Source organism: Elephas maximus, chromosome 22 (assembly GCF_024166365.1).
Source record: "Elephas maximus indicus isolate mEleMax1 chromosome 22, mEleMax1 primary haplotype, whole genome shotgun sequence".
NCBI lineage: Eukaryota > Metazoa > Chordata > Mammalia > Proboscidea > Elephantidae > Elephas > Elephas maximus.
Genome location: NC_064840.1, coordinates 4,121,742 through 4,135,715, shown reverse-complemented (window position 1 = coordinate 4,135,715; position 13,974 = coordinate 4,121,742). Strand labels below are relative to the sequence as shown.

General features: G+C 44.0%; 1 pseudogene; it reads right to left on the bottom strand.

Moving 5' to 3' along the window:
* Positions 1 to 5,997: 5,997 nt before the first annotated feature.
* LOC126066060 (transmembrane protein 132B-like) lies at positions 5,998 to 12,063 on the bottom strand (annotated as a pseudogene).
* Positions 12,064 to 13,974: the final 1,911 nt, after the last annotated feature.

Genomic DNA, 13,974 nt, shown 5'->3' with positions numbered 1-13,974 from the left:
AGATGTTACCTTGAAGACTAAGGTGTGCCTGACCCCAGTCATGGTATTTTCATTCCCCTCATATGCATGCGAAAGCTGGACAATGAATAAGGAAGATGGAAGAAGAACTGATGCATCTGAACTATGGTGCTGGTCAAGATTACTGAATATACCGTGGACTGCCAGAAGAGTGGAGCCCTGGTGGCACAGTAGTTAAGAGCTCAGCTACTAACCAAAGGGTCAGCAGTTTGAATCCACCAGCTGCTCCCTGGAAACTCTATGGGGCAGTTCTACTCTGTCCTACAGGATCACTACGAGTTGGAATTGACTCCGTGGCAACAGGTTTTTTTTTTTTTTTTTTTTTGGCCAGAAGAATAAAAAAATCTGTCTTGGACGAATTACAGCCAGAATGCTCTTTAGAAGCAAAGATGGAGAGACTTTGGCTCACATATTTTGGTCATGTTATTGGGAGGGATCAGACCCTGAAGAAGGACATCATGCATGGTAAAGTCGAGGTTCAATCAATGACAAAGAGGGAGACCCTCAATGAGATGGATTGACACAGTGGCTGCAACAATGGAGTCAAACACAGCAATAACTCTGATGATGGCGCAGGACTGGGCAACATTTCGTTCTATTACATACGGGGTCGTTATGAGTCGGAACCAACTCAACAGCACCTAACAACAACTGCAAGCATCTGACTCTAAGCTAAAGAAAGTTGTTTTCAACCACTCTGACTTCCTGCCTGGCAGTAAAGAGAGACCTGCTGTGGCTGGTGGATTTCCAAGAGCTGGCCTCACAGATGACAAAAGCTAAAGCCACAGGTAGTAAAGGAAATCGTATTTTCCTCCGAGTCCTAATTAATTACAGCATGTCACCACAGCCTGATGAGTATTCACCCAATAGAATGAAACACTGTATTGATTTCTAAACCACCAAAAACCTCAGCTGTCATTTAAATAAGGCATGATACTAAAAATATTAAATTTGTTATGTTTTAGCAGCTTATATTTATAAATCTAAAGTGTCGCTCAGAATATATTTGTATGCATAATTTATCATTATTTCTTCTCCATGCCTTCAAAGGCTGCTATTTTGATTTTTCAATCTGAGCCTGGAGAAGTTGTGGTGAGGGGGAAGAGGGAAGAATAAATGAGATATTTCTGCCTGCTCAATGTCTGAAGAATATACAACATGGGGGTGAACGGGCAGCCAGTCAAGACAGGAGTGCCACATCCACCACTTGCGGTGTGTTTGTAATAACCGTGTGGCTTTAAGAGGTTCACGCTCTCTGCTGCCGGCTCAGTTAACAAATTAAAAACCACTTTGGAAAGCCTCAAAAGCAACGCTTGTTATCACAGGAATGCTAGTTATTATCATCTGACTTCAAGATTCTCTAGCTGGAATTGCTGTATTATTTTTCTAGACTATTGGTGTTTTCTGGGCAGATTTTTTGATTGTGTATATCTGTATTTGTCTTGCATGCATATCAAAAAAAAAAAAAAGTCTCTCATGCATCACAATAGGGAAAGCCTCTAGTACTCTTCCCCAGGTTTTTCTCTTCCAAGGCACGTGGTAGGATTGTAATTTCAGACCCCTGTCTCTAGGCACGGCCACATGTCTAGTTCTGGACTAAGAGTTGGGAGCACAACTGGCATGTGCTGTAAGGAAGGAATACCCACGGAGGGCAAGCAGACACGGGTTATGTCATTGCCACCACTTTCAGCAGGGCCCAAGCCACACGTGCCACCTAAGCCTGCACAATGTGGAACTCCTTCTTCATCTCTCCCAAACAGGGTATTAATGGTAAATTCTATATTATTACAAGCAATTAGATCAGTCAGCCTTTGTTGTAGGAAAAAAACAACAGATCTCAGTAAGCTCAGATCTTAGCGGCTTACCAGAACATTTATTTATTGCTCATGGTAATAAGGGCTGCAAGTGAGTTGCAGTGAGGCTGAGCTGTCCTGGGCTCGGTTTGCTGCGCTCTGCTCAGCTCCTTGTGTCTCCTCATTCCAGGCCCTACAAGAAGGAGAGAACATTGTCTAGGCTCTGCTGTTTTCATGACAGAGGGCAGACAAGGTGGTGGCAAGTAGAAACGCCCCAATCCTCCTAAAGAATCCCACTGGAATTGGCTCTCAGTTACTTCAACCCTCATTCTGCTGATCAACGCAAGAAACATAACCATGTACAAAGCCCACAGCACAGGGATATGCACGCTGAAAGCTACAGGGAGCAAATACTCCAGTCCACCAGGGAAGCTACCACCAAACTGTATCATCACCATCGTCACCATAGTTATTTATAGATGGAAGCCCCTCTATTAACCACTGAGGCAGGGATGAAGATGTATAGGAGGCCGTCACTGCCATCAAGCTCATAAGCAAAGCTACTGGACAAACATAAGGGAAGTGGTGACTCCTCAAAGCCCCTGGGTGGTGCCAACAGCTAATGCACTTGGCCACTAACTGAAAGGGTGGAGATTTGGGTCTACCCAGAGGTACCTTGGAAGAAAGGCCTGGTCATCTACTTCTAAAACATCAACCATGGAAAACCCTACGGAACATAGTTCTACTCTGACACACATTGGGTTGCCAGGAGTCGTAGTTGACCCGACAGCAACTGGTTTTAGTTTTAGTGACTGTTTACATTTTATAAATTCAGGGAGGACAGGTGTGAAATCCACGAATACATATGTGGACATGTAGACCCATCATGACTAAAAAGTCTGTGTAGTAACAGTCACTGCTCTTGATGTATACGCTGAGCCCAGCAGGGGCCAAACACGTGCTGCAGGCCTGGCCCAGAGAGCAGAAGTAAGCAGCCACTGTGTGTGCACCACTGTTTTTAAGCGTCAGCGCAGATACCAAAATGCCACCTTGTGGCCCGTCCTACAAAGACCCGTTTGAGCACAGAAGAAATATTTAGAAGGAAGGGAAGCTGGCTTGACGGATTCCCTCAGCCACATGTTTTTTTGTTGGAGACATTTAAGGAATGTTCCGTGGATGCTAAGTGCGGGCCACTCCTTCAAGGCACCCACCTTCCCCACAGGGAGGACGAGTCTCTCTCACAGGGGATACACTTTGGCATTTACAAGACACCTCCACATCTAATCTGGAGCCCCTAGTGGTACAAATATTTAACACGATCAACTCCTAACTGAAAGGCTGGAGGCTCAAATCTACCCAGAAGTACCTCAGAAGAAAGGCCTGGGGACCTTCTGAAATATCAGCCACAGAAAACCCGATGGAGCACAGTTCTACTCTGACACACACGGTGTCACCTCTGACTCATGGCTGACTGGCTCTGGTTCACATCTAATTTGTTTCATCCCACCTTCCCAGCAAAACCACCAAGTGTGCCTTACCTCCTGTGTTTCAGAGCTGGAGGTCGGCCTCAGAGAGCACCCAGGCCCAGGACTTCCATGGGGAGCCTGCTGTCTGCCCCCATGCCTGGCTTCACCTTCCTCCCCTGCTGTGACCCTGAGGAGCCAGAATGGGAACTCAGGGATGGGAGAGAAAATTCAGTTCTTCATTTGTATGTACGAAAACGTACGCCTAGTGCTTGTTGTCGTTGCGGGGGAAAAAAGTCTGTGTATACAATAGAGGGTCCCAGACAGAGGTGCAGAAATATGTAGAACAAAATTCTAATTCATGAAAAAAGACCAAGACCAGACTTACTGGCCTGACAGAGACTAGAGAAACCCTGAGAGTATGGCCCCAGATACCCTTTAAGCTCAGTAACGAAGTCACTCCTGAGGTTCACCCTTCAGCCAAAGATTAGACAGGCCCATAAAACAAAATGAGACTAAAGGGGCACACCAGCCCAGGGGCAAGGGCTAGAAGGCAAGAGGGGAGAGCAAGCTGGTAATAGGGAACTCAAGGTTGAGAAGGGAGACTGTTGACATATCTTGGGGTTGGTAACCAATGTCACAAAACAATATGTGTACTAATTGTTTAACGAGAAGCTAGTTTGTTCCGTAAACCTTCATCTAAAGTACAATAATGAAATAAATAAAGTTAAATTAAAAAAAATCTGCGTATACAAAGATGAATCTGCTGTAACGGTTATCTTCCTTTATGATGAAACTTACCCTAAGGCAGAAAACAAATATATATTAAGTAATTTAATCTTTAGGAGAATGGTGACATTAAATTTAATATGAGGCAGTAAAATCCATCTTGTGGTTTGCCCGTCATTAAGGCAGAGTTTTCAATCTGTAGAATTAATGAGACTACAAACTTACTAAGTCTGCTTGTGTGCCAATTTTGGGGGGCTGATGAATACATTTCCTATCTTAAAAATTGCTGGGTAATCGATCGCAGACTGCGCTTGTTTCAGGGGAAAACAAGTTTGTCTGGTTTGTTTAATTAATGGTGGTATTTGAATTGGTTTCGTCATTCATTTATTGTAGCTGGACTATTTGGAGGAGCCCTGGTAGTGCAGTGGTTAAAGTACTAGGCTGCTAACCAAAAGGTCTCCAGTTCAAACCCACCAGCTGCTTCGTGGGAGAAATATATGACAGTCGGCTTCTGCAAAGATTTACAGCCTTGGAAACTGTATGGGGCAGGTCTACTTTGTCCTATAGGGTTGCTATGAGTCAGAATTGACTTGACATTAGTGGGTTGGGTTGGTCTGTATATGGACGAGTTATCCTCCACAAGGAACTGGCTCAGAGGAGATACCCAGCAAGTGACAAGTGGAGAATGGTTAAGAGAAGGGATGATAGGACAACTTTTTTTTTTTTTTTTAATAAACTAAACCAGGACACAAAGCACAGTGGTGGACCTTACTTTACAAAACAGAGGTGTTCTCAAAGCTGTGTGTTGGAGAAATTGCCAAAATGAGGGTTTTCATTTTCAGAAATGAATCCCCACTATGTCCCAGTCAAATATTGATGGTTCAAATGGAGAGAAAATTGAAAATGCCTTATAGAAAAAGACAGGCTCATTCGGATAACCATGTTCTAATTAGCATTTGACCTTCTCCATGTGGTCCCACATAGCTACTTTTGGGCTACCTTCTGTCAAACCCTTTGAAATGCAGTGGGGGTTTCCTTTGGCTACAAGGTGTTAGCCATCTCTCTGTAAAATGCTTTTACAGCTAATGCCTGGGTCTCCTAGCTCCATTCTCTAAATCAAATTGAGAGCATTTCCAGGCTTTTTCAGCTTCAGGTCTTATTGTCAATGTTAACCTTTATAGGACCCACTGAACACCAGCCTCTGGGGGCAGCCCATATCACCTGTGGTTTGTACACTGTCCACAAACATGTTGTAGTCTATGGACAAGAAACACAGAAAAGCCTTTCTGGCTGTCAATGTAATGAGTCCCATGAGGGGATGAGTTGCTATGTTCCCAGCCATGAAAGTCTGTAATAAGGGGATGACTGAATGCCCCTCCTTGAATATTTCATCATCAGCCATTTGGAAACATGAACCTGTTCCAGCTGACTCCTGTGGAATCTTCCAACTCCTGCTCCTTAACATCCTGTTTCCTAGAGGTGCCAGTGACTCAAGAGAGCTTAAAACAATGCCATCCTAATCCAGCATCCGACTGAGCAATTTTCCTATCTTAATACATGAAAATGTTGTCAGAGCCTTACTCTGGAATTCTTACTTTGCTTGAGACTGTTGATGCTATATAACATTTGTTTTTCCATTTAAAATTATGCAGGGATTGTGCACTTTTTCCTCTTGCCACTTTGGTTTTCCAAGTGCTGTTTTTCACAACTGTTTTTTGAGCTAAGATTTATTTTATGAATTTTCTGAGAATACTCTTTGCCATTCTCCATCAGTGCACACATGTGAAGGGCTCTAGACCACCACTCAGGAGTGGCTACCAAATCATGATTGAGAATATCTGTTCTGGCCACTGTACAAATGGATTAAAACCAAAAAAACCAAACCCAGTGCCATCGAGTCAATTCCGACTCACGGCGACCCTATAGGACAGAGTAGAACTGCCCCATCGAGTTTCCAAGGAGTACCTGGAGGATTCGAAATGCCGACTCTTTGGTTAGTAGACGTAGCACAGATGGATTAAGAAGACCAAAATGGCCAGACAGAAGACACAGAGCAGGGCGTACATGCCAATCTCCAGGTCAGTTAGCCCCCTTGAGGTCACTGTAAGGTCACTGGGATAGTTGGGTTCTGGTAACTTCCCCTGAGTGGGGAAGCTGGTGAAGGCATCTGGACCACCACTCTTGCGTAACTTATCCTTTCCATCCATGGGAGACTGTGGGGTTGTGCTCTTGTTGGTGCCCTTCTGTTGGCCAACAGATGCACCATGTTGGAACCACTCCTGAACTGCTCTCTCCTGGTTTTCTTCACGCTCTATGAATTACTGAGGTGGTCTTCATATTCGTGATTTAGGCCCTCAGCATCACTGGTGCCTTCTTACTGTTCATCAATATTTGGTTCAAATTGACCTTGACTTTTCCTTTACCCCAGTGAGAATACCCTTACTGTTGGTCTTATGACAAGATTTACTTATCATCATGTCTAACTTAATTCAAGAGCCCTTGGTCTGAACTTTCTGAGACCATAACCAGCCATTTGGACCGAAGGTTTGGCTAGACAGACACCATCATTTCACCCAATGATGAGACAGTAACTGAAAAATCCTTGGAATCATAAATGTCTAAAGGTGTCACTGAACCATCACTGAACAAAATCCAAGAACTAACTATTGCTTCCTAAGAAAAACGAAACCAAAGCATTATGTTATATTCAGGTTTCTATAAAATATGCTTTAAATATATAGAGAAAAATAAGCCCTCAGGTATTTAATCTTAAACAGTTTTGGGGATGCCTTGAATGGGCATCAATAAAGCCCCAGAGCCCCCCTGGTGTGTGGAACAAATAATGCACCTTAATGAATGCATTAAAGTATATATTAATTTACTGCACGCCATACAACAGAATTTGACTTTGGCCTTTCCAAAAACATTTTGACAGACCAGGCAATTTATCTGAATCAACTTCAGGTGCAACTAATCAGGCTGCTGCTCAAGATAATATCACTTTGAACATTCTTTATTAGGAAGCCAGTGCTGATAAAGCAAAACATGGATGGTGCAAGGAAGCCCTTGGGGAAGATGCATTAGGAGGCTGGCTTGCTTGAAAGACACCATGACCCTGCTATCTGTAAAAACGATTTGCTCAAAGTTTACAGATGGAGGAGAGTTTTAGAGCCAACAATACTTGCAGTAAACAGTTTGGTGCCTGTTAGCCATGCTTGTTCAAGTGACTAAAATTGAATTTTCAAGTATTAAAAGCTACGTGCTTTGGCAAAAGTGGACACATCCTTTAGTCATGGTCTAGCAGCAGATTGTGCCTGGCACACACAAGCCCCCTGGAAAGCAAATGGCCTGAGGACATGTGGTCTGTCCACGTATAAGAGAAAACTTTATCTCAGACACTGAGTACTTTTCTCAGACAAGACAGACTGGACAAGAAGCAGGAAGAAGCTTCTAGAGCCACAGTCCCAGCTGCAATGCTCTACTGATCTCCTTGCCGTACCTGATATGAGAGAGAAGGCATCTCAACTGACCATAGACACAGGGGCCCCTACAAATCTTACCTGCTGTGGGGCTTGAAGAACATCCTGGGCAGCCACTGTTGAGACGATGGCTCTTCTGTCTGCTCTGTGAGGCTGCAGGGAGAGAGAAAGGCCAGCCACCAGCTGCACGCCCAGGTCCGCGATGGTGACACGGTCATCCAGGACAATCACTGTCTTCTCAGCCAGGATGGAGTCAGAGAGAGGCGAGAGGACCTTCAAAGGTAATGAGAAAGCTCTGGTCTCTGCTCCATATAACCATTTTAAACTCCTTAATTGATGTCTCCACCAAAGCGTTCTCCAATTCTCTGCTAAATGAACGCACTTACAGAGAAGGTTTAAGAAAGTGCCAGGCCACTGTTCAATTACACTTGCCAGTCGAATGAGGAATTTTACAAAGATCACCCTGATGCATTTTCTTTCCTTTGATTCATACGATGTTATTAGCAGTGTATTTTCTGAGAAGAGCTTGATTTAATGTAAGCAGAATAACTTAAAATTGTCCACTTTGGCACTGGGCACGCAAACAGTAACATTTTCTCAACAACTCATTTATGCTTCAGAAATAGCAGAACTGTGTTTAAAACTGTTTAAAGGAACAGCACTCACCCATCTCCTCCTGCTCATATTCCTTCCCGTGGGCAGTGAGATGTTCATTAGGGAACAATATTGATCATCGTGTGGGCCGCTGTGCCATCATTGGATAAACCAGTTTAATAGACTGGAAAAGACAATCTTAATGTCTTAAGGATCCATCCTTCCTAATCTAGCCAATTTACGACTAAGGTGACTAAAGCCTGGAGAGGAATATGTGCAGGTAGAATTTCTAAAATGCCACCCCCAAAGATGTCCCTGACCTGTAAATACAATGAGAAATCACTTAAATGATTGTTATGTTATATGGTCATACATTTGACCTTAAATAGGGTGATTAGGCCCTGGGTAATGCAACTGTTTAAGCTTTGGACTACTACCCAAAAGGTTGCGAGTTCAAACCTACCCAGAGGCACCTTAGAAGAAAGACCTGGCGATCTACTTCCAACAGATGGCGGTCACGGAGAAAGCGCATGGAAGGCAGTTCTACTCTGCACCCACGGGGCTGCCATGGGTTGGAATCGCTCAACAGCAATTATTTTTTATTGTTATCTTTGATTATCCAGGGGCCCAATATGATCACACTAGCCCTTGAAAGCAGAGCACTTTCTCTGGCTGGTGGCAGAGGGGAAGTCAGATTCAAAATATGAGAAAGACTTGATGCTTGAGTTTACACCTGAGGAAGGAGAGGCCATGAGAAGGAATGCAGGTGGCCTCTCGGTGCACAGAGTAGCCCTGGCTGAAAGCCAGAAAGGAAACATAGACCTCAGTCCTGCAAACATAGGTGTTTCAGCCTGGGTTATCTGGAGGAGCAAAACCAGTGAGGCATATATGTATACACACACACACACACACGCAGAGAGAGAGAGATTTATCTCAAATGAATGGCTCGTGCAGTTATAGAGGCTGGAACGTCCCAAGTCCATGGGTCAGGAATCAGGCTGGAGGCTTCTCCTGACTCACGTAGCAGCAGGAGCTGAAGAATCCAAGATCGGCAGGTCAGACAGCAGTCTGCTGGCTCACAAGCTTTGGAGGCTGATGAATCCTCATGTCAGCAGGCAATACAGCAAGCAACTGGCTCATGTCCCAAGAAACAGAGGTCAGATGGTAACGAGTGGATGCAGGATCCAGAGCAAGCAAGCAAGCTTTTCCAAACCCTCCAGGTACATATTGGATGCAGGCCACACCCCTAAGGAAACTTCTCTTAAAACTAACTGGCTGATGACATCATGAAGGATGACTGCATCATTACATAACTGACAAACTACATCACTACATAACTGCCAAACTACATCACTACATAACTGCCAAAACACGGAGAATCATGGCCCAGCCAAGCTGACAGACAACCTTAACCATCACAGTAACTGTATTCTGCCACCAGCCTGAACAAGTTTGGAAGCAAAATCTTCCACAAAGCCCATACACGAGCCCAAACTGGCTGCCAGCCCGATTTCAACCCTGTCATATATTGAGCACAAACCCACTGAGCACACCCAGATTTCTGATATACAGAACTCTGAATTAACAGGTGTTGTTTTAAGTTACTAAGTTTGTGGTAAGTTGCCACACAACAATTAAAAAAAAAAAAACGAATACACACTATAACATGTTTAATGAAGCCTTGTCAAAAATTAACTCTGGTGAAACGTAAAATGTGACTTAATTGACAGAAGTATCATTTTTAATTTGTATAAAGAAAATATTTTGTACCATTTCTATATAATTATCCTGTATTAATTGGCTAGAATAGTTTTACTAATAAAGAGCATGGAATTCTGAATGCTTCTATTATTTTTAGTGCCAATACATTTAAAATATATATATATATATGTCCAGTGTTCAAGGCATAATACAGCTAAATGGTTAAATTTCAAAGGCTATAAAGAACTAGCTTTCAGAGGTTCCACTGACTTCCATCAGGATATGCAAAAGGTGGAGTCTCACATTAGGGGAAATTATTGCTTGTATTCTGTGTTTAATTTAGCTTTCGCTGGTAAAAAGAAATTAGATGTTCTTTATTCAACTCTAAAATGCAAAAATTAATGTGAGTTTAAATTATTAAGATTGATGAACACCATTTACTATTTCTTACGATTGTCTTACACACATATATATAGACTCACATGCATGCCCACCGACACATACTTATGTACACGTGTTTGCACACACGCACACAGCCACACTCATGCTCATGCACACACATGTGCACATGCATGCGCACACACACTCACATACACACACAGCTCTGCACAGTGTCATCCGCCTGATGCTCATACATACAGACTGGTATTAGGGCAAGTGGCAAGGGGTGGACTGACTGTACCTGCACAGAGGTTATTCCTGACTCCGACCGGCCAGGGTCCTACCATCCTGTAACTTTGTAATTTTCGGCTCTTTCACCTTCATGAAATCAGTCACAAGGTCTGTGATGTCAAATTGCCAGTCAGGGCCCAGCATGTAGGTCAGCTGACCCAACTCTGGCAGCTCTGCCACAAACTGGGTCAGGACCCAGACCATGGCGTGCTGGTACTGCAGGGAGCACCCTCGGCCTTTCTTCTCCTCATCTTCCTCATCGTCACTCTCGCGGGTGGGCCAGGAACACAAACACCGAGAATAGAGTAAGCATCCTGAGGTTCACCCTTCAGCCAAAGACTGAAGAGGCCCACGGAACAAAACAAGACTAAAGGGGCGCACCAGCCCTGGGGCAGGGACTGGAAAGCAGGAGGGAGCAGGAAAGCTGGTCATAGGGAACCCAGGGTTGAGAAGGGAGAGTGTTGACACGTCGTGGGGTTGTTAACCAATGTCATAGAACAATGTGCGTACTAACTGTTTGATGAGAAACTAGTTTGTTCTGTAAACCTTCATCTAAATTACAATTAAAAAAAAAAAAAAGGTGGCTTTCCTTCCTCTATGCTCTATTTCCCTGACCTCCAGGTGAACACAGACAAAAATAAGCCCCAGGCAGAGCCACAGAGGGAAGGAACCTGAGCCTCTGGATCTCTGCATCCCCATGGACGGTTGTATGACCTGGAAATACTCGTGCCTGGTGTTTGATCCCTTGTGCATCCGGGGTCTTTTCGTGACAGCAGTTAGCATACTCTAAGTAAGACAATAACAATGTCTGATATTTACAAGGGCTTACTTTGTGTCAAGCATCATATTTAAGTGCCTTGTAGATATCATTTCTTTGGATTCTTAGGGCAACTCTATGAAGTATAATTATCACCCTCAATTTGTAGATGAGGAAACTGAGGGATACAGCAGTTAAGTCAACTGTTCAAAGTCACACAGTAGAAGTGGCTGAGCCAGGATTGACACCAGGCACTCTGACACCAGAGTCCACAGTCTTAACCACTACACTCCATGGATGCTGGATGCCATTCACAAGCAGGGGGATTGAGAATGAATAATGTAGGATGAACAATAAGGGAAGAAGAGCTATAAGCAACTACTGAGCATCTCTTAAAGGCTGGGCCTTGTGGTAGGTGCTTTTTATGATCCATTTTATTTAATCACAGCAACTGCCTTATGAGGTGGATACTCTTACTATTCCCGTAATAATTTTCTTATGTCAAAGTAAGTAACAGAGTCAGATCCACCCGAGCCCAAAGACCAGACCATTGTTACCCCCTGTGGCTGTTGCTCTATCAGGCTCTACGACCCTGAGAACCAGTATTATCACCATTACACAAAGATCTGGGCCCACAGAACATCCAATCCACAGTACTCTCTCTGGGAGCCACTCCCACCCTTGGCTCCTCACCTTCTGTTGGGGGCCACTGGGATCCTCCAGCTCTTGATCTGGCTCAGCTCCGTGTCTGAGATCTCAATCTGCAGAGGGAGCCTGGGTACCCAGACAGTGACTTTTAACTGGGATGTGAAGTGCTGGTGGGTGAAGTTCACAATCGTGTCCACTCTGCTCTTCATCTCCTTCCCATTCACAAAAATGGAATCACAGTTGTTGGAAACCTTTGGGGAGAGGTGGAATCTTGAGATGCATCAGCAGAAAAAACACAAGCAAAAAGCCCCCAGCGATGAGGGCTCATGAACTGCAACAGCCCTGATTTATTAGACACCAAGACAGCCGGAACAACATGACTTACACACCAGGTAATTTGTAGGCACTAATTAGTGACAAATACTGATAAATGGACTCTAGGAAAGCCACTTACAATACAAAATACTGACAAGCAAAACCATAAACATAATTTAATGAAGTTACATAACCTCTGTTGCCTTCTTTGTGTGAGTATGCGTGTGTGTGTTTGGTGCCAGATGTACTCAACCCACTACTAATCAAACCCCAGACACATCACAATTTACTCCCGCACCATACATAAAATGTTACTAAAAAAATCACCTTATTCAACCCGTTAAAAACATCCTTTTTAAAAAAAACCAAGAGAGCTCTGCACTAGGTTAAAGTTTTAGTAGGCAAATTGTTCACAAAGTTCACTGGAAACATGGGTATAGTTGTTTCTTCCCCATTAAACTATAATTTTGTAGAATGGAAGTGGGGACATAGTGTTTCATTCTGGTCTTCTGCCTCAGCACTTGGGGTGCACATATCAGCAGGTGAAGTATTAGACCATTTAGCCTCCCTCTCACTCCACATCTTTCTGATAAGAAAATCAGGCATTGATGACTTTCTCTTCTAGACCATCAGGAAAATGTCATACGTGTATAGGTAAAGGGACTTTCCTTGCCCAGGGTTTTACATGTATGTGTAACATTTAGAGCCAGCATCCAGGATGGTCTCCTAGCCCAGTGCCCCTTTCCCTGCGCGTTCACCTCAGTCCTCTCCAGCGACTTCCCAGGACACACAGAATAAACTCCAGACTCCTGCATGAGTGAGCCTGCCCCCCGCAACCTCATCACGGACGCCCCTCTCTCCATCCCAGTCCACGCGTAGGACCCCACTCTTACTTGAGACACCTAAACTAAATCCTCATCCTAAGGCATTTTCATGGCCTCTCAGGACTGTGATCTCCTCGTCACTTAGGTCTCAGGCAGACATAATTGCTTGTCTTCTGGCTTTACAACCACACACCTGCCCCTCTGCCCCAGCACACACATACTTATACAGAAGGTAATTTTTAGGCAATTCCTTTCTTCTAACCTTCTTTGTTTCTAACATTTCTAAGGTTTTTTTTCAGATGATCCATTGACAGCCATGCCACCATTGCCTCATCAAGCCAGTCACTGTCGTCCCATTCCCCCTGAAGTGATTGGTTTAGGGAAGGTCACATAACACGTTTCTGGTCAATGAGGTACGAGGAGTCTGCTGGGGCATTCTGGGAAAGGATTCCTTGCTCTAAAGAGACACAAGGAGGTGGTGTCCTCTTCTCCCCTGGATGTTATAACACTGGATATGATACCAGGCATGACTGCAGTGATCTCAAAGTCTTGAAGGAGCTGACTGAAGACCAGGCTGACAGGGGAGCATGACAGGACAGAGAGACAGCAGGAGAAAGAGGCCCAAGACCCGGGTCCTGGATGACCAGAATGGACCACGGGACCAGCCAACCTGGAATTTTCCAGCTTTGCGAGTGCTTCTTAGGTAACTTTTTGTAGTTGTTGTTTTTCTTGATAAAGTCATTTTGAGCCATGGGTTTCTGTTAGTTGCAGCCAAAAGCATCATAAATCATATAAGATCTCAGATAAAACATCATTCCTCAGAAGGTATTCCCTGAGTCATTCCTAATTTAAACTTGTTTCTCCCTACCTGGTCACTCTCCATCTGTCATGGATTGAATTATGTCCCCCCAAAATATGTGCTGTAAATCCTAACTTCTATGGTTATAATCCAAAAAGGGAATGAGTTGTGTTTGTTATGTT